We start from the raw sequence: 21,401 nt of genomic DNA on the forward strand, positions 1-21,401 counted from the left end.
CTTTGAGTGAGTGGTCTGGCAGAGCGTCACAGCACAACCAACTAATAGCCTAACACATAACACACAGCTGTCTGTGCGGGTCGCTACAATACCATTTCAGCAGTAAGTACTGGTATGTTTGCTAGCTACCTCGTAAATTGGCTACTAATACATCGAACTTCAAATCAAATCAAATTTTATTTGTCACATACACATGGTTAGCAGATGTTAATGAGAGTGTAGCGAAATGCTTGTGCTTCTAGTTCCGACAATGCAGTAATAACCAACAAGTAATCTAGCTAACAATTCCAAAACTACTACCTTATAGACACAAGTGTAAGGGGATAAAGAATATGTACATAAAGATATATGAGTGAGTGATGGTACAGAGCGGCATAGGCAAGATACAGTAGATGGTACTGAGTACTTGCCAGTATATTAACTATTTGCTATCTAACTACCTACCTAACATTTATTGACTTGATTATTCACGTCATTCTTAGCTAAGTGGTATAGTCTTTGTGCGTTCTCAATGGACATGAATATCTACTCCGATTTTGTAACAGAAAGGGATATGAACACTTCTTACTGGGGAAATTCAGGTAGTCCATCTTCCTTATGGTGCCTAATGAACACAACCCAGGTGAGCTAGTAGAATAGATCAATAGGCTATGTGAAACGGCCTATCGTCCCCGAGGACTGGATTGAGAAACACATTAACACTAAAACACTTCACAAACACACACTTTCTTGAAAGTATGGAAGTATTGACAAGTCACAAACCTCAACGTTGTTGCACTGTTCATTCGATTAGTGAGACATTATACACCACAGTATTTTCTCCGCGGACTTCCCTCAGTGCTGGAGAAGGCCCTCGTCTAGGGCCTCTAGCCATCTAGTGAAGTAGCCAGTGACTGAGGGAGAATTAATCATGTGTTGAAATCAGAGGAGGAATGGAGCTGGTCCTTTCACAGAGACGTCAAACATCAACATGCCACTAACGTTAGCGCATTTCTGTGGCTGTGCGTGATTATCTTAGTCCATTACACTCACTGGCGCTTCCATACCGGGACTGCATCCCAAATGGCACCCTATTCCCTATAATGTGCACTACTTTTGACCAGGGCCCATCTTCCAAGGTAAGAGGAAAAATAAAGGTTCATGATATTTTGGTGAATTGAAGCTACACTCTTAGAAAAAAGGGTTCCAACGGGGTTCTTTAGCTGTCCCCATAGGAGCACCCTTTTGGGTTCCATGTAGAACTCACTGCGGAAAGGGTTCTACATGGAACCAGAAGGGTTATACCTGGAACCAAAGGGTTCTTTAAAAGGGTTCTCCTATGGGGACAGAAGAAGAAACGTTTTAGGTTCTAGAGAGCACCTTTCTGTATGAATTGAACAAACGCAAAAGACGGGATGAAAAAAGAGGTCTTCCAAACTTTTAAAGAATGGTGGATTGACAGTGATTAATTATAATGAATGCCAAAACAAGCCAGAAGAAAGATAGTGGGTGAGGAAAAGACTTCCATCAAGAGAGAGATGGAAGGATGACCAACCAATAAAGTGTAAAGGTAAGGAGGCTCTAAAGCTATGATATTCACCTTCCCTCCTTGATGGTTGCCAAACTACTGGTTAAAATGTTTCTATTTTAATTATTAACTCTTTGGAGTTGTTTGGATACCTACAATAAGACCTAGTGTGTAAAGTGTGTAAAGTATTATCTTCAAAAAATGTGGATGTTTATTGTCTCATTCATCTCTCGCCCCTTCTCCCTCTCATATTTCTCCAAACAGAGGGTGGCCACGGCCTCTCCAGCCCATCAGGTCAAACTGACCTCACATGGCAAAGGTAAGAACAAGACAAGGTACACTTACAGTAACTTGACACCTCTGTCTGCCACAGACCTATATTACACTGCCATAGTAATGACCGTAAAACACAAGAGCTTTCTTCTTAGAGAAACCTAACTTTACTTGCCCTCTTCCCCCCCAAACCCCTCTCCAGGTCTGTCCATCCTTGGTCCCACTGAGGATAAGAACTGGTAGCTTGGTCCCAGATCTGTTTGTGCTATCATGTCAACTCCTTGTCATACCAAACATGACAAGGAGTGGCATGATGGCACAAACAAACTCAGGCTAAAAGTACCAGTCTCATGTAGCGGATGTCAGCTAGCTTGATTAAACCCTTATTGGGTAAATAGACAATGCCAACAGGTGAATGCAGAGGTAAGAGTGGATTACTCAGACATACAAAGAAAAGCACATAACTGTCTTCACTATTTTTGACACAAATGTACTGTCTTTGACAGTCAACTGGATGTTCTGGTGCCTCTCAGGCATTTCAAAATATTGATTGGGGACCTCCTTGCTGAGGAATGTGATGGTTTTACTTGAATATTTGTATTATTATTGTACACTGCTCAAAAAAATAAAGGGAACACTTAAACAACACAATGTAACTCCAAGTAAATCACAATTCTGTGAAATCAAACTGTCCATTTAGGAAGCAACACTGATTGACAATACATTTCACATGCTGTTGTGCAAATGGAATAGACAACAGGTGGAAATTATAGGCAATTATCAAGACACCCCCAATAAAGGAGTGGTTTGCAGGTGGTGACCACAGACCACTTCTCAGTTCCTATGCTTCCTGGCTGATGTTTTGGTCACTTTTGAAAGCTGGCGGTGCTTTCACTCTAGTGGTAGCATGAGACAGAGTCTACAACACACACAAGTGGCTCAGGTAGTGCAGCTCATCCAGGATGGCACATCAATGCGAGCTGTGGCAAGAAGGTTTGCTGTGTCTGTCAGCATAGTGTCCAGAGCATGGAGGCGCTACCAGGAGACAGGCCAGTACATCAGGAGATGTGGAGGAGGCCGCAGGAGGGCAACAACCCAGCAGCAGGACCGCTACCTTCGCCTTTGTGCAAGGAGGAGCAGGAGGAGCACTCCAATGTTTTTGGACCAAAATGCAGATGTGGCACCGACGTTATCTACAGGAAACTTTGCAGACATCAAGTAGCAAATGTTGCTTGCACAGTTTGTTTTCCAAGGACCACACTGAAAAAGGGTTGTTTAATGTTTTGTGCACTTTTAAGCTGTATATTTTTTTATATTTTTTTCCATAAATAAATCAAGCTCGCATGCACACACACACCTCCCTTTCCAAGTTCTCCCAAGGCAGAACAACTTCTGTCTATTCCACCCAGCACTGCAGAGATGTGCACGGCAGCTGCATTTCAATCTAGTCTCCCTCTCTCCCCTTTCTACATAACTCACTTTTTCAACCCTCCTTTCTTTCTGTCTTAGAAGAGCTGGATAGGTAGAGGAGGTGTAGTCAGGCAGTGTCAGGGGGTCGTATATCCTGAGCACCTGTCTGAGCAGTACATAAAGCAGGCCTGGGGAATTACACCCTGATGTCTGCCTGATGCAGCTCAGCTCCTCAAGGACCTTAAGCACTAAAACACAGGGGGAGAAAGAAAGTGAGAGTTGGAGAGAAAGTGAAATAGAGAGAGATAATTTAATCAGTAAGAGGCACAAGAAGAAGACAGAAGTGTTATGGCAAGACACAGGGCACAGAGAGGACACTAGAGTTAAAGGGACGGAAGAAAGTAAATTGCTGGCCTATCGAAATCCGCAGCAAACTCCCACCCAAGTTTGAGGTCTTCTGATTGGTCCGGGACATAGATAACCAGGCCACCATTTCAGCTATAGGATCATGGGACATCCTCACACAAAGTATGCCCACAATTTCTTGAGCAAACCAAAAAGTAGACAACTGAAAAAATATTGGGGGAAAAAATCTGTAACCCTATGAAAATCCCACCTCATCCATTTCCTAGTCATACAAATCAAATGAGCATGATACACGATGCTGCGTTTAATTTATTAACCTGCCAGCTCCGAGTAGTTCTCAGTGATGTTTTGTTCCGGCCCACTGTGTGCTGTTTTTCTCTCTCTAAACACCAACATCTCTTTGTGTGTGTGTGTGTGTTGACTCTCATCTTCCTGTGGTTAATTACTGCACTCATACAAACACATCTCATAAGCTTCTGTCTCGCCACAGATAAATCCCCGGACACGTGGAGTGGAGAGACATTGGCGTTGATGCAGGTCAGGTTGTGTTTCTCATCCCTCGTTTTAAGTCAGGTTTGTTTCTTTGACAGCATTCTGTAAAAGAAATAGGGACAGAAGTGTGTGTGTGAAGGAAGGAAATGTGGGAGTGTGTGTCTTCAGGGTGACTTTGAGACGTTTGCCCTCACTGCACAGGACCACAGGGGAATGGCTGGTGTGTGTGCACACGCTGAGATGCATATGTGTGTGTGTGTGTGTGTATGTGTGTGTGAGTGTATTAGTTATAAAGCAGGCTATAGAGGTGAAAGGCAGCCAGTTAATGTTGTTAAAAACTCAATTTCGGCTTTAACATCCCGAGAGGAGCACTGGGACTGCCAAGGTGCTGGGGTGGAGCGAACGAGTTTCACCACTACATCAATAACCACCCCCTCTATCTTTTAAACTATTTTTATTTATGAATTCCTTCTCACTTCCCAAAGTCTCTCTTACACGCTCTCCATCCTCACTTCTTAACTCTTCTTAATCTGGTTCTCTTACACTTAAACTCCTCCACCTGCTTCTCTTCTTTCCACAAGGCCTCTTTCCCTCTATTGTCAGAGAGTTCCGGGACAGGATTGTGTGAAGGTATAGATCCGGGAAGGGTAACAAAACATTTCTGCAGCATTGAAGGTCCCCAAGAACACAGTGGCCTCCAGAACCCAATGGTCACTTTGACAGAGCACCAGAGGTCCTCTGTGGAGATGGGAGAACAGTCCAGAAAGACAACCATGGAAAAACAATACTAAGGTTTAAACAGCAATTGTTTTTAATCAGTTTTCCGTTAAAACAATAAGCAAAATTCATAAAATTCCATGTGAACTCAAAATGTAGCTGCGCCGCTGCCAGCAATGGTTTGGGTGTCATGGTGCGTCCCTTTCAAATGGTTAAGCACTGCACCTGTACTACCATTACCGTACCTCAATTCCACCTCATTTAACTCATTTAATAACAAAGTATTGCCATACAGGACTTTGTTCATATTGTCGCCTGCCCCCCCCCCCCCCCCCCACTGTTAACGATGATGCCGTAGTGGTGAAGAGTAGACTCCAAAATAATTGATCCCTTGACTTCTTGCACGTCAAGATTAGATTCCACTAGGAAGATTAAGTATGTTTGTAACGGAGGAGACTGATTAGTTGCCGTACTTCCAAGAACACAATCCCTTGCATCTTTCATAGCGTGCTAGCAAAGGAGGGAGAGCTGGGAGGGGCACAGTATAGGCAGGTCGGTCACCGGAGACCAGGTCGGTCATCCTTTTTCTATGCTCTGAGCTGAGAGAGGAATGGCAGGACTAACGTATTTCTTGCCAATTCCACTCTCTGTCTGTGTGCCAAATGTCCCCCTAATTCCACTTTTTGGGGTATATACGCTCCCTCATGGGATACTATAGACACACACCTCAAACATTTCATTTATGTTTTATCTGTCCATTCTGTGAGACATTTAGCTTGTGATTTTGTTTGTAATGTCACATCCATAACACTGTAATTGCCCACATATAACATATTTCTAGCTGAGTTGCTTTATGTTGAGAGTGTTTAGCATGCAGGGCAGGTCCCAATCCACCAGTGGTGAGTAATAACAGAGGTAGGTGTGTGTAGCTCATTTCAGCAGTAGTGAGTGTCACGATAATAGTGAGCTATGTGTGTGCACGTGTGTGCGTGTGTGTGTAGGGCCCATTCCAGTAGTAGTGAGTGATCACAGCCTAACTCGGGGGTCTCATCACTCTGCTAACGGATGCCTGAGGAGAGCAGGTAAGTCCGCTAACGCCAAATACAGACAGCATTGAGCTAAAACCTCATTCACCTTTGGGCTGAAAGGCAGTTGTGTGTGTCTGCTTGTTTTATAGAACGAAATGTGCATGCAAGAGGCCAGCAGTACATGTGTGTGTATCCAGAGCGTTGATGGATACAGAAGCACTACCAGAGCACTGTAGATTGTACCAAACGGATTTACTCTTCAATAAGAATACATTAAGAAAAAAATAGAACAGTCACTATACATCTCTTCCTCGCTCACCCGCTCCAACACACCAACAGTGTGCATATGGCAGCGGCTGCTGTTATGAGTTAGTACAGACTGTCAGCAGATGCTAGTCAACCTTTCTACACACTCTGCAGGATCTTAACCCATTTCAACACTGCAGTGTCTTAGCCCGTTCTAAAACGGAGGCGTCTCAACACATTTTACTGCTAATGTCTCAACACATTTTAACACACCACAGTGCCATAACACATTTCTACACCCTGCAATGTCTTACCACGTACGGATGTTTTACAATTTCTGGCAATGGTTTAATGTGCCTGCTTTTATGGGAGGGGGGGGTGGGGGGGGGGGTTGTCGGCCAAAAGCAGTCTACACTGGGTAACGGACACACTGCTGCTCCGAACCGTCTTTACACATTTCAACACTGCAGTGTCTCAACTTATTCAAAAGGCATTTTAATCACCCAGAATAGTTAAGGGAAAACACATTCTAAAGCAGGACTGGCACTTAACTAGCAGACGCATTGTGAATGTTGCGTTAATGTTACGGGGGTGTCAGTGGGATGACAGTCAAAGTGACTGTGGCTCTGGCCAGGGCTGAGTGGTTACTCAGGTTCAGTGGATGTCCAGTCCCCATACAGACCATTCATTACACTGGCCTCCTATTTGATGGCAGTGGGGAAGACTGGACAGCACGGAGCTACGGTCTCATCCATCCCAACATCACTGGACACATCCCTGATTCTCATTACGATAACGCACACAGGCCATCACATAAAACACACAGACCATCTTTAACGAAGTATAGTACTGTATATACACAAAAGCACATGTACTCAATGTACTGTACACACACACAATCGTTCACAACACTGTACACACTCACACCCACACACCATAAACTTACATTCAATACTTACACACAGCTTTATACATACCACATCTGAAACAGCATCACTTCATGAAATAATATTTTAATTGGCTTAGTTAAATGTTTTTACTTGATCTGTTCAGTTCAGTTATAAACGTTATTTGTATCAGTACGCGAGTGCTTGAGGTAAGCTATCAGATAAAGTTCAACATGGTGTTTTTGATGACTGACTGTTTTGATCTCACTCGGTCTCTCTATAGGTGACAGATTTGCACAGCCTGACTACATCAGCACCACAGGAAGATTACCTGGCTCTCAGTAGGATGTTCGAGGAAGATCTGGTGTAAAAAAATATCACAGGTGACAGCTGGGTGTGTGCATGCAACCACAATAGACACAGACAGACATGTCCATACACGCACAAACATGCAGGTCCATGTGCACGCATGGCCACACGTCCCCAACAGCACGCACAATCACACACATTCAGGAAACCAGTGCTGTCTGGGAAACTGACCTGCTTGTCCATGAATGGGATTTTCAAGCAGGAATACTGTTTTCAAAGCGTCTTGGTGACCTGTGGCCCCGTGGAGAACATCACCTGTGATTCAAAAGCAGAAAACGTTATTTAGTCTTGGGCAACGGCAATCAACATGATGTACATGAAGTTACAACAGTGAGGAATAGCAACTCATTCCATTGTGACACTTCTATTTCTGTGGCTCATCTAATAATTCCACAATTGCAGTAGAACATTAACCGGTCCCACACTCTTAAACCTACTAAACCCATCTCGTACAGTGGCAAGAAAAGGTATGCGAACCCTTTGGAATTACCTGGATGTCTGCATAAATTGGTCATCAAATTTGATCTGATCACCTACAGTTGAAGTCGGAAGTTTACATACACTTAGGTTGGAGTCATTAAGACTTGTTTTTAAACCACTGCACACATTTCTTGTTAACAAACTATAGTTTTGGCAAGTTGGTTAGGACATCTACTTTGTGCATGACACAAGTCATTTTTCCAACAACTGTTTACAGACAGATTATTTCACTGTATCACAATTCCAGTGTGTCAGAAGTTTACATACACTTTGACTGTGCCTTTAAACAGCTTGGAAAATTCCAGAAAATTATGTCATGGCTTTAGAAGCTTCTGATCATTTGAGTCAAATGGAGGTGTACCTGTGGATGTATTTCAAGGCCTACCTTCAAACTCAGTGCCTCTTTGCTTCATGGGAAAATCAAAAGAAATCAGCCAAGAACTCAGGAAAAAATTGTAGACCTCCAAAAGTCTGGTTCATCCTTGGGAGCAATTTCCAAAGGCCTGAAGGTACCACGTTCATCAGTACAAACAATAGGACGCAAGTATAAACACCATGGGACCACGCAGCAGTCATACCTCTCAGGAAGGAGACGCGTTCTGTCTCTTAGAGGTGAACGTACTTTGGTGCGAAATGTGCAAATCAATACCAGAACAACAGCAAAGGATCTTGTGAAGATGCTGGAGGAAACAGGTACAAACGTATCCACAGTAAAAATGAGTCCTATATTGACATAACCTGAAAGGCCGCTCAGCAAGGAAGAAGCCACTGATCCAAAACCACCATAAACAAGCCAGACTATGGTTTGGTCTGGTCTGATGAAACAAAAATAGAAATGTTTGGCCATAATGGCCATTGTTATGTTTGGAGGAAAAAGGGGGAGGCTTGTAAGCTGAAGAACACCATGAGCATCATGGTTTGGAGCTGCTTTGCTGCTTCAGGGCCTGGACAGCTTGCTATCATCGACGGAAAAATGTATTCCCAAGTTTATCAAGACATTTTGCAGGAGAATGTTAGGCTCTGTCCACCAATTGAAGCTCAACAGAAGTTGGGTGATGCAACAGGACAACGATCCAAAACACAGAAGTAAATCAACAACAGAATGGCTTCAACATAAGAAAATATGCCTTCTGGAGTGGCACAGTCATAGTCCTGACCTCAACCCGATTGAGATGCTGTGGCATGAACTCAAGAGAGCAGTTCACACCAGACATCCTAAGAATGTTGCTGAACTGAAACAGTTTTGTAAAGAGGAATGGTCCAAAATTCCTCCTGACCGTTGTGCAGGTCTGATCCGCAACTACAGAAAACATTTGGTTGAGGTTATTGCTACCAAAGGAGGGTCAACCAGTTATTAAATCCAAGGGTTCACATACTTTTTCAACCCTGCCCTGTGAATGTTTACACGGTGTGTTCAATAAAGACATGAAAACGTATAATTGTTTGTGTGATATTAGTTTAAGCAGACTGTGTTTGTCTATTGTTGTGACTTAGATGAAGTTGAAATCAAATTGTATGACCAATTTATGCGGAAATACAGGTATTTCCAAAGGGTTCACATACTTTTTCTTGCCACTGTAATTCTGTACTTCTATCCTACTCATAGTCTTCTAAAGACGAGGTATTTCATTCACACACATAACCTTAGTTCCCATTACAAGTGGTGTAGCATTACATCTCAGCAGATATGCTCAAATGGCAAGTCAAATAGGATGTGTAATTAAAGGATGTCGGCACGTCGCTCGCGGAGCTTGGCATTGGTTTTTCCGAGTGGCTGGCTCCGGTGGGTGCTTACATCAGCAATCAGGAAACGCACCGGCGTCGATTGCCTCCCAAGGACGTGGGGAATGCCAAAGCGTGAATATAATTGGGTTGCCGTTAAAAGGAAGGGCCGCCACATGCTGCTTACCTTGTTGCCGCAGAATCTGTCGAAAAAAATGTCATAGTAGCCCACGATGGCCTGGAAATGAAATATGAGAGGGTTGTTAGAATGTGACATTACAACAACCCCTGGGGGCCTGTTCCAAATGGCACCCTATTCCCTACATAGTGCACTACTTTTGACCTATGGGCCCTGGTCAAAAGTAGTGCACTATATGGGTCATTCTACAGAAGTGGTTTAAATTGTTTGAAAACAAATAAGTCACCAGCTTAGGACATTTATTTAAATCATGACATTCATTCCAAGACAATAACAAACATAGTAAAAAATCATTGTTTATACATGGTATTCGGAAAGTATTTAGACCCCTTGACTTTTTCCACAATTTGTTACGTTACAGCCTTATTCTAAAATGGATTTAAATAGTTTTTTTTTTTTCCTCATCAATCTACACACAATACCCCATAATGACAAAGCAAAAACAGGTTTTCATAAATGTTTGCTAACAAAAAATAAATAAATCTGATATATCACATTTACATAAGTATTCAGATCTTTTACTCAGTACTTTGTTGAAGCACCTTTGGTAGCGAATACAGCCTCGTCTTCTTGGGTATGATGCTACAAGCTTGGCACACCTTTATTTGGGGCGTTTCTCACATTCTTCTCTGTTAGGTTGGATGGAGAGCTATTTTCAGGTCTCTCAGACGTTCGATCAGGTTCAAGGCCTGCCTCTGCCTGGGCCACTCAAGAGACTTGTCCCGAAGCCACTTCTGCATTGTCTTAGCTGTGTGCTTACGGTTGTTATTGGAAGGTGAACCTTCACCCCAGTCTGAGGTCCTGAATGCTCGGTACTTTGCTCGGCTCATCTTTTCCTCGATCCTGACTAGTCTCACAGTCCCTGCTGGTGAAAAACATCCCCACAGCATGATGCTGCCACCACAATGCTTCACCGTAGGGATGGTGCCAGGTTTCCTCCAGATGGGACGCTTGGCATTCAGGCCAAATAGTTAAATCTTGGTTTCATTAGACCAATGTTTCTTGTGGCCCGATAGTCCTTTAGGTGCCTTTTGGCAAACTACAAGTGGGCTCTCATGTGTCTTTTAGTGAGGAGTGGCTTCCATCTGGCCACTCTACCATAAAGGCCTGATTGGTGTAGTGCTGCAGAGATGGTTGTCCTTCTGGAAGGTTCTCCCATCTCCACAGAGGAACTCTGGAGCTCTGTCAGAGTGACATTCGGGTTCTTGGTCACCTCCCTGACCAAGGCTCTACTCCCCCGATTGCTCAGTTTGGCCGGGCGGCCAGTCTTGGTGGTTCCAAACTTCTTCCATTTTAGAATGATGAAGGCCACTGTGTTCTTGATGTATATATATTTTTTAACAAAACAATGATGTTTTCTGACATTTTTAACACTATTTCAGTTGACCATGTTGACCTAGTTAGTCATTTTTGTTTAGTTTTTTGTTTCTCTGAAAAGTTTTATCCCCACTTTGGATGTTATTACTGAAACATTAAAATACTGTAGAATGAATGTGCCTTAAAACATCTTACGGCTGAGATCCCGTTAACAGGATCGACTTGACAACAGCCAGTGAAAGTGCAGGGCGCCAAATTCAAACAACAGAAATCTCATAATTAAAATTCCTCAAACATACAAGTATTTTACACCATTTTAAAGATAAACTTGTTGTTAATCCCATCACAGTGTCCGATTTCAAAAAGGCTTCACGACGAAAGCACACCATCTGATTATGTTAGGTCAGTACCTAGACACAGAAAAACACAGCCATTTTTCCAGCCATAGAGAGGAGTCACAAAAAGCAGAAATAGAGATAAAATGAATCACTAACCTTTGATGATCTTCATCTGATGACACTCATAGGACTTCATGTTACACAACACATGTATGTTTTGTTCGATAAAGTTCATATTTATATCCAAAAATCTTAGTTTACATTGGCGGGTTACGTTCAGTAATGTTTTGCCTCCAAAACATCCAGTGATTGCAGAGAGCCACATCAATTTACAGAAATACTTATAATAAACATCGATAAAAGATACAAGTGTTTTACATTAAACTTTAGATAAACCTCTCCTTAATGCAACCGCTGTGTCAGATTTTTAAAAAACTTTACGGGAAATAGCACACCATGCAATAATCTGAGTACGGTGCTCAGCCACAAGCCATACAGGTACCCGCAATGTTGTGGAGTCAACAGAAGTCAAAAATAGCATTATAAATATTCACTTACCTTTGATGATCTTCATCAGAATGCACTCCCAGGAATCCCAGTTCCACAGTAAATGTTTGTTTTGTTCGATAAAGTCCATAATGTATGTCCAAATACCTCCTTTTTGTTCACGCCTGAGTGAGCTCGTGGCACTCTGCCAGACCCCTGACTCAATCAGCTCTCATTCCCTCATCCTTCACAGTAGAAGCCTGAAACAAGGTTCTAAAGACTGTTGACATCTAGTGGAAGCCGTAGGAAGTGCAATATGACCCCATAGACACTGTCTATTGGATAGCAAACCTACAAACCTCAGATTCCACTTCATGGTTGGATTTTTTCTCAGGTTTTTGCCTGCCATATGAGTTCTGTTATACTCACAGATATCATTCAAACAGTTTTAGAAACTTCAGAGTGTTTTCTATCCAAATCTACTAATAATATGCATATCTTAGCTTCTGGACCAGAGTAGCAGGCAGTTTACTCTGGGCACCTTATTCATCCAAGCTACTCATTACTGCCCCCAGCCACAAAAGGTTAAGTCACACACCGACAATCATGGCCATATTGGTCTGTCTGCCAACATTTTGAAGAAAATTAGTTAACTAGTTAGTTAATAGTCATGTATGGTTTTGGGACAACAATATACATTTTTGTGGATGTACAATTATCCATAGGTAGAGCTAGCTAGCCATATGCTAGCTATGGGGATACATTAATGTCCAAAATAAGTCTAAATTGTCAAAGTCACAACTGAAAAAATTTGCTTAGTTTCGGTTATTAACATTATTATTTTGGTTATTGAGTCTTGATTGTTAATCCACTGCATTTCTTTACATTTATTGAAGAAAAAAACAGTTTAGTATACAGTGGACAAGGTCCTTGTCACGCCCTGGTCGAAGTATTTTGTGTTTATCTTCAATTATTTGGTCAGGCCAGGGTGTGGCATGGGTTTTTGTATGTGGTGTGTATGTATTGGGATTGTAGCTTAGTGGGGTGTTCTAGTTAAGTCTATGGCTGTCTGAAGTGGTTCTCAATCAGAGGCAGGTGTTTATCGTTGTCTCTGATTGGGAACCATATTTAGGCAGCCATATTCTTTGAGTGTTTCGTGGGTGATTGTCCTTAGTGTCCTTGTTCCTGTCTCTGTGTTAGTTTACACAAGTATAGGCTGTTTCGGTTTTCGTTACGTTCATTACGTTCTTTGTTTTGTAGTGTTTATAATTGATTCGTGTTTTACGTTTGTTTATTAAACATGGATCGCAATCTACACGCTGCATTTTGGTCCGACTCTCCTTCACCACAAGAGAACCGTTATACAGTCCTGAGCTTAATCCCTCCCCCCATAAAGGTTACACAGTGACACGGTGAACGACAGTGTGCGAAAAGCTTGGTCTGTGAATACAGGGAAATGTGGCCATGGAGCCTGACGGTGAAACACTGAAAAGACTCTCATATAGACTCATACAACAAGATATAACAGACAAGTTCTAATTGTTCTCATGGTTTTCATTTGTTCTTACAGTCACATGTAACTGGCTCGACTAGAAATTATTTTAAGGACGTTATAAAATTGTTTTGTCACAGTGCTGATCTTAATAAGTTGTCCTTTGTGTTACGACTTGCAGTAAATTGCACTGATTCAATGTTGAAACTTACAAGACATGCAGTCTTCTGTTTATTCATTTCAATGCTAACAATTGGACATTGGTTTGTCCTTCCTAATAAATGGGAACAATTCACATATTTTATATACATGACAGATGAAAGGTGAAACCCAAGTAGGCCACATTCTGTAGAGTAAAATCCTGAAACTTCTGGTGCGGGCTTCCACCCACCACAAAATATGGTGATAAGAGGAAGTCTAGTGGCAGGCAGAGCAAGATGAAACTGGGCCGAAATTATGCAAATGTTGTCATAAATGAAACATCCAATCTCAATACAGTTTCTGTTCCCAAAACTACAATGTTACAAACAGTTTTGTAGAATTGATCCTTTGCTAAAGGTTTTTAAAAGGACATTGTTTGAAGAAGTGCAGGAATGAATTTGAATTATGCACACACACACTTCAGAGAGTAGTCATTCCACAATGGAAATATGCAAATAGATGCTAAAACATGCTTATAGCTCGTGCTTGGCTTTGCCCACCTCCTTGCTTGTTCTGTCCACTGTGCTCCATTGGCTCCCATTGTAAACAACGCTGCTGTCCTGTTTTAGTTTAGTTATCATAATCTTTGGTTGCATGTTGTGGAACTCAAGTACAATAGGCTGTGTATGTTACAGATTGATCAGTGTATGAGGAAACAACCAATGAACTGGACTGTTATTCTCTTTTCAAGTGATTTAAAAATATATATATACATACATGTATTTCACCTTTATTTAACCAGGTAGGCCAGATGAGAACAAGTCCTCATTGACAACTGCGACCTGGCTAAGATAAAGAAAAACAGTGCGGCACAAACAACAACACAGAGTTACACATGGAATAAACAAAAGTAGATTAATAACACAATAGGAAAGAAAAAGTCTATATACAGTGCGTGGAAATGGCGTGAGGAGGTAAGGCAATAAATAGGCCATAATAGCGAAGCAATTACAATTTAGCAAATTAACACTGGAGTGATATATATGCAGATGATGTGCAAGTAGAAATACTGGTGTGCAAAAGAGCAACAAAGTAAATAAAAACAACATGGCGATGAGGTAGGTAGATTGGATGGGCTATTTACAGCTGCAGCGATCTGTTAGCTGCTCAGACAGCTGTTGTTTAAAGTTAGTGAGGGAGATACAGTGCCTTGCGAAAGTATTCGGCCCCCTTGAACTTTGCGACCTTTCGCCACATTTCAGGCTTCAAACATAAAGATATAAAACTGTATTTTTTTGTGAAGAATCAACAACAAGTGGGACACAATCATGAAGTGGAACGACATTTATTATCAAATCAAAAACTGAAAAATTGAGCGTGCAAAATGATTCAGCCCCTTTACTTTCAGTGCAGCAAACTCTCTCCAGAAGTTCAGTGAGGATCTCTGAATGATCCTATGTTGACCTAAATGATTAATGATGATAAATACAATCCACCTGTGTGTAATCAAGTCTCCGTATAAATGCACCTGCACTGTGATAGTCTCAGAGGTCCGTTAAAAGCGCAGAGAGCATCATGAAGAACAAGGAACACACCAGGCAGGTCCGAGATACTGTTGTGAAGAAGTTTAAAGCCGGATTTGGATACAAAAATATTTCCCAAGCTTTAAACATCCCAAGGAGCACTGTGCAAGCGATAATATTGAAATGGAAGGAGTATCAGACCACTGCAAATCTACCAAGACCTGGCCGTCCCTCTAAACTTTCAGCTCATACAAGGAGAAGACTGATCAGAGATGCAGCCAAGAGGCCCATGATCACTCTGGATGAACTGCAGAGATCTACAGCTGAGGTGGGAGACTCTGTCCATAGGACAACAATCAGTCGTATATTGCACAAATCTGGCCTTTATGGAAGAGTGGCAAGAAGAAAGCCATTTCTTAAAGATATCTATAAAAAGTGTTGTTTAAAGTTTGCCACAAGCCACCTGGGAGACACACCAAACATGTGGAAGAAGGTGCTCTGGTCAGATGAAACCAAAATTGAACTTTTTGGCAACAATATGCAAAACGTTATGTTTGGCGTAAAAGCAACACAGCTCATCACCCTGAACAACCATCCCCACTGTCAAACATGGTGGTGGCAGCATCATGGTTTGGGCCTGCTTTTCTTCAGCAGGGACAGGGAAGATGGTTAAAATTGATGGGAAGATGGATGGAGCCAAATACAGGACCATTCTGGGAGAAAACCTGATGGAGTCTGCAAAAGACCTGAGACTGGGACGGAGATTTGTCTTCCAACAAGACAATGATCCAAAACATAAAGCAAAATCTACAATGGAATGGTTCAAAAATAAACATATCCAGGTGTTAGAATGGCCAAGTCAAAGTCCAGACCTGAATCCAATCGAGAATCTGTGGAATGAACTGAAAACTGCTGTTCACAAATGCTCTCCATCCAACCTCACTGAGCTCGAGCTGTTTTGCAAGGAGGAATGGGAAAAAATGTCAGTCTCTCGATGTGCAAAACTGATAGAGACATACCCCAAGCGACTTACAGCTGTAATCACAGCAAAAGGTGGCGCTACAAAGTATTAACTTAAGGGGGCTGAAGAATTTTGCACGCCCAATTTTTCAGTTTTTGATTTGTTAAAAAAGTTTGAAATATCCAATAAATGTCGTTCCACTTCATGATTGTGTCCCACTTGTTGTTGATTCTTCACAAAAAAATACAGTTTTATATCTTTATGTTTGAAGCCTGAAATGTGGCAAAAGGTCGCAAAGTTCAAGGGGGCCGAATACTTTCGCATGGCACTGTATAAGTCTCCAACTTCAGCGATTTTTGCAATTTGTTCCAGTCATTGGCAGCAGAGAACTGGAAGGAAAGGAGGCCAGAGTAAGTGTTGGCTTTGGGGATGACCCGTGAGATATACCTGCTGGAGCGAGTGCTACGGGTGGGTGGTGTTATTGTGACCAGTGACCTGAGATAAGGCAAAGCTTTACCTAGCAAAGACTTATAGATGACCTGGAGCCAGTGGGTCTGGAGACGAATATGTAGCCGAGGGCCAGCCGACGAGAGCATACAGGTCGCAGTGGTGGGTGGTATATGGGGCTTTGGTGTCAAAACGGATGGCACTGTGATAGACTGCATCCAGTTTGCTGAGTAGAGTGTTGGAGGCTATTTTGTAAACGACATCGCCGATGTCGAGGATCGGTAGGATAGTCAATTTTACGAGGGTATGTTTGGCGGCGTGAGTAAAGGAGGCTTTGTTGCGAAATAGGAAGCCGATTCTAGATTTAATTTTGGATTGGAGATGTTTAATATGAGTCTGGAAGGAGAGTTTACATTCTAGCCAGACACCTAGGTATTGGTAGTTGTCCACATATTCTAAGTCAGAACCGTCCAGAGTAGTGATGCTAGTCGGGCGAGCAGGTGCGGGCAGCGATCGGTTGAAAAGCATGCATTTAGTTTTCATGACCGGTGTTAACATTCCTTCCTCAGTAATGTCACACACACTAGACAAGCATGGGTAGTAAGTTGTAGACACACTATATATCTACATGTCCTAGCCTACGGACACCAAGGTTAAACAAAAATACATTATTTCTAGAGTGGGTGCTAAAACTTTGGCATCATTCCACTCCTACTGTGTGGGCAGTCGTGGCTCACTGGTGAGGGGCAGTACTCAATAGAACCAGGTGTCCCCTCTCTGCAACCTCCCACCTAAAAACATGGAGCCTTACATTTGGCTGAGTCAACACGTGGTACACATCACCTCGCCTCACAAAACAAATAAATTACTTTTTGGCCGTCCCTGACAATACTGGGCATATTTTGCTGACCGGCTAAATCCGGTGTGTTGCACAAAATAAGCAATGTCGGTTTTTTGATGCGGTGGCTACTAGATCTAATTTCAAACAGCATAGACTAGGACTTAGCCCATGTATTGTAAAGTGAGAGTAATTTCATATGTGTGTGTGTGTGTGTGCATGTCTTATTGTTTGCATTACTCTTAAAAGGGTAGGCCTGTGTGTGTATTTATACAGTGCATTCGGAAAGTATTCAGACCCCTGGACCTTTTCAACATTTTGTTAGGTTACAGGCTTATTCTAAAATGGACTAAATAAAACAATTTCCTCAATCTACACACAATACCCCATACTGACAAAGCAAAAACAGGTTATCAATTTTTGCAAATTATTTAAAAAATATAAAACAGAAATACCTTATTCACAAAAGTATTCAGACCCTTTGCTATGAGCCTCGAAATTGAGCTCAGGTGCATCCTGTTTCCATTGATCATCCTTGAGATTTTTCTACAACTTCAATGGAGTCCACCTGTTGTAAATTCAATTGATTGGACATGATTTGAAAAAGCACACTGTCTACATAAGAAACAAGATTCTCTGGTCTGATGATACCAATATTGACCTCTTTGGCCTGAATGCCAGGCCAAGGAGGAAACCTGGCACCATCCCTACAGTGAAGCATGGTGGTGGCAGTATCATGCTGTGGGGGTGTTTTTCAGCGGCAAGCACTGGGAGACTAGTCGGGATCGAGGGAATGATGAATGGAGCAAATTAATGAGAGCTCCTTGATGAAAACCTGCTCCAGGGCGCTCAGGACCTTAGACTGGGGTGAAGGTTCACCTTCCAACAGGACAACGACCCTAAGCACACAGCCAAGACAATGCAAGAGTGGCTTCGGGACAAGTCTCTGAATAATCTGCAGAGAAGAATGGAAGAAACTCCCCAAATACAGGTGTGCCAAGCTTGTAGCGTCATACCCAAGAAGACTCGAGGCTGTAATCGCTGCCAAAGGTGCTTCAACAAAGTACTAAGTCAAGGGTCTGAATACTTATGTAAATGTGATATTTCATTATTAAATTTTTTTATACATAAAAATGTCTAAAAACCTGTTTTTGCTTCATCATTATGGGGTATTATTTGTAGATTGATGAGGAGAAAATGGTTTAATCCATTTTAGAATAAGGCTATAACGTAACAAAATGTGGGAAAAGTCAAGGGGTCTGAATACTTTCCGAATGCACTGTACATGTAATGCCGTGGGTATTCTTAAAAGGGTATGTGTGTACAGTATAGATGCATATTGCACAGCCATTTGTGAATAGAATATTTCGTAATTATACTATTTCTATGAATTCATGGTGGGCGTTCATTTCAGTTCTAAGTAAATACATGACTGATCCTTTGACCCTTAAGCTATAAACAAACACTTGAGTGAAAAACTATTCACATAACTAAACAAATTGAAATCTCTCTCACACATACACACACGTCAGCCTGGAGGTGACTGTTTTCTGCAGATGTGTGAGGTAAAAATGCCCCCCCCCGGGCCAGGTTTCCTCTTGTTTCTCCCCCAACTGAAGGAAGAGAGTCACTATCAATCTCTAGAGCACACTTGTAGTGGCAATGATGCAGAACTAATAGCTTTTAATCCTGACGCAGCTGACAACTTGGATGCCAGGTCTCGCAGACAAAGAGGACCAGAATCAATGCAATGAGAGAGAAAGAGCGAGAAAGGGGAGGGAGAAATAGACAGGAAAAGAGCATGGCCGAGAAGGAAAGCAGAGAGTGAAATAGAAAGAGTAGAAAGAGAGGGTCTGAGAGGGTGGTGGTTGAACTTGGTTGGCCATGAAGCTAAAATATCCCTCAGGTACAGCAATCCTTGAAATGAGCAAGACCTTATCTTTAGTATTTACACCACACATCAGTATTAAAGGTATGTTTCAACACTACCCGCTCAGCTATTTCATAGCAAGAGTGAATGTGTGCCCAGAGAAAAGGAGGTTGGACACACAAACAAACAAATGGGGTTCCATACTTCATAATCACCGGACTACATGTTCCACACACTCCTCAACACCGCGTTCCACAATCAGCCTTTATCGATTCAGACAGGCGGGGCGGGAACCTAGCACTAGCTCTTGCACTGAGCCAGACTGGGAGAAACGGCACAAAGTGGGAAAAAGGAGCATGTCAACCCAATGCAGTGCAATTATGGCTTTTAATGAACGCCACAGGAACGCTCAGTCGCAAGGTAATTGGGAAATTAAGCCTAATTGCTCGTCAGGCAGAGTGAATTCACCTCTCGCTGGTTTTCGAGGCAGAGATAACCCTCGCCTCTCGTCGCCAATAACAAAGCCTCATAAGAGGGATTGATTGTCACCTCTGCATTGTTTTCAACTTTTTCGACACGAGAGAAAGTCCATTAAAACAATCCATCCATTAAAACAAACACCTCAGGTGTTTGGTGAGTTGAGGGTTCAACGTTATAAAGTGTGAGATCACAGGTTACATTTGGCAGCACTGCTCTTACACGTACCCAAAAAGTCTCTAGAATACTTAACTTTAATAATCCTGACAAATCCACTCTGCCTGAACAAAACAAATCAGCAACCTCTCAATACAGACAACTAAACCATAAACCTGATAAATATACTGTCTAAAACTACTAATGATGAATTGCTCAAAACACAAACTACTAAAACGTAGCCTAAACCTAATTTTGTTAACAAGACTGCCTTATTCCAGACCATAGGTTGCCCTACATTCAATTGGATAAGAGGACTGCTGAAACTGAGCAGTGATTTAGACTAGGCAGGATAGTTGCAGTGAAGATCTGGAGCTCCATAAGAGAGAAACATTCATCTTGACAACTAAACTAGCCTTTATGATCCATCTTCAGCTCTGGAAGGGATTGAAAAACAACTACTCACTCAGAATATGATTACCAAAAAAAATGGTACCGTTTAAATTATATTTAAAACACCTACACATATTGTATTTCTGAATTTTTATTGTGTCAGTAAATACAGTAAAATGGAATGGAAGAATGAAAAAGTGAAAAGGAAATGATTCCAAACTGGGAAAATAGGCTTAATTCCAGCTTAATCAGCTCAAAGTTTCACTACTGTAATGTGAAACACCAAAGACTGAAGCAGAGTACAGGCTTAGTTAACCATGGTGGGCAGCCACAAATAAGACACCCACAAGGCTGCTACACAATAATACTACTGCCTACCCACCTCTGCATAGGTCAGGGAGATAGAGAGGGAGGGAGAGAAATTGGAGAGAAGAGAAGGTGGGAGAGAGGACAGGAGGGAGTGAGAAAGGGGACGTTGAATGAGAGAGAGGGAGGACTTACAGGGGGAAAAAAACACAAACTGCGAAAACGGGACAAATCAAATGAGCGCTTTAATTTTCATCAGCGTTTAGCCTTCGGCCCGGGATCTGTCGGGGATAAGTGATGACAGCAGGCTTTTCGGCGGCCCACTCTGGAATGCCGCCGCACTCCGGACCCGGTTCCCAGGGAAGAGAGGGAGAAAATGTATAATTATCATCACGGATAACACCAACAGGGAGCAATTCATCATCACTCCCCTTTCACCCGACTGCGTGTCAGCACGCCACGTGGCTCGACCAGATACTATTATACAGCAGGGGGGGGGGGGGGGGGGGGAGTGTGAAAGCAAGGGGGACAGGGGGAGTGGAAGGGGGGAAGGGACGGAGGGCTAATATGCTTTTGATGGGGTTTATCCAGGCGTGGAGTCTTCCTCCACAGCTAACTCAAGGGAGGGTTAGTGTTAATGTGCCCCTCCTCCTCCTCTCCTCTCTCCCCTCCACCCAGGCCCCAGTCAGTGCACTGCTTGCTGTGTTGTGCAGGCCACAGCGCACCTACCTCCCAACTCTACTCTCAGGGCCTGCTCGTTTCTCCCACTGTTCCGCCGCAGTGCCTGCCAACACACACACACGGTAGTTTAACCACATCGTGAGCGAGAGGTTGTGAGGCTTAGGGTGTGGGGTCCACAATAGAAATTACACGGGGTAGAGAGCAAGAAATGTGTGATTCCAGTGGCTCTCACACAAGCACTCAAATTCTGAAGTGAGTATCGAGGAGAATGAGCAGTTT

The 21,401-nt window shown here is 42.6% G+C and overlaps 1 pseudogene; it reads right to left on the reverse strand.

The window, feature by feature from the left end:
* The window catches only part of LOC115112736 (protein arginine N-methyltransferase 3-like), a 62,599-nt pseudogene that overhangs the window by 12,332 nt on the left and 28,866 nt on the right, over nucleotides 1–21,401 (reverse strand).

Source organism: Oncorhynchus nerka, linkage group LG28, assembly GCF_034236695.1.
Source record: "Oncorhynchus nerka isolate Pitt River linkage group LG28, Oner_Uvic_2.0, whole genome shotgun sequence".
Lineage (NCBI taxonomy): Eukaryota > Metazoa > Chordata > Actinopteri > Salmoniformes > Salmonidae > Oncorhynchus > Oncorhynchus nerka.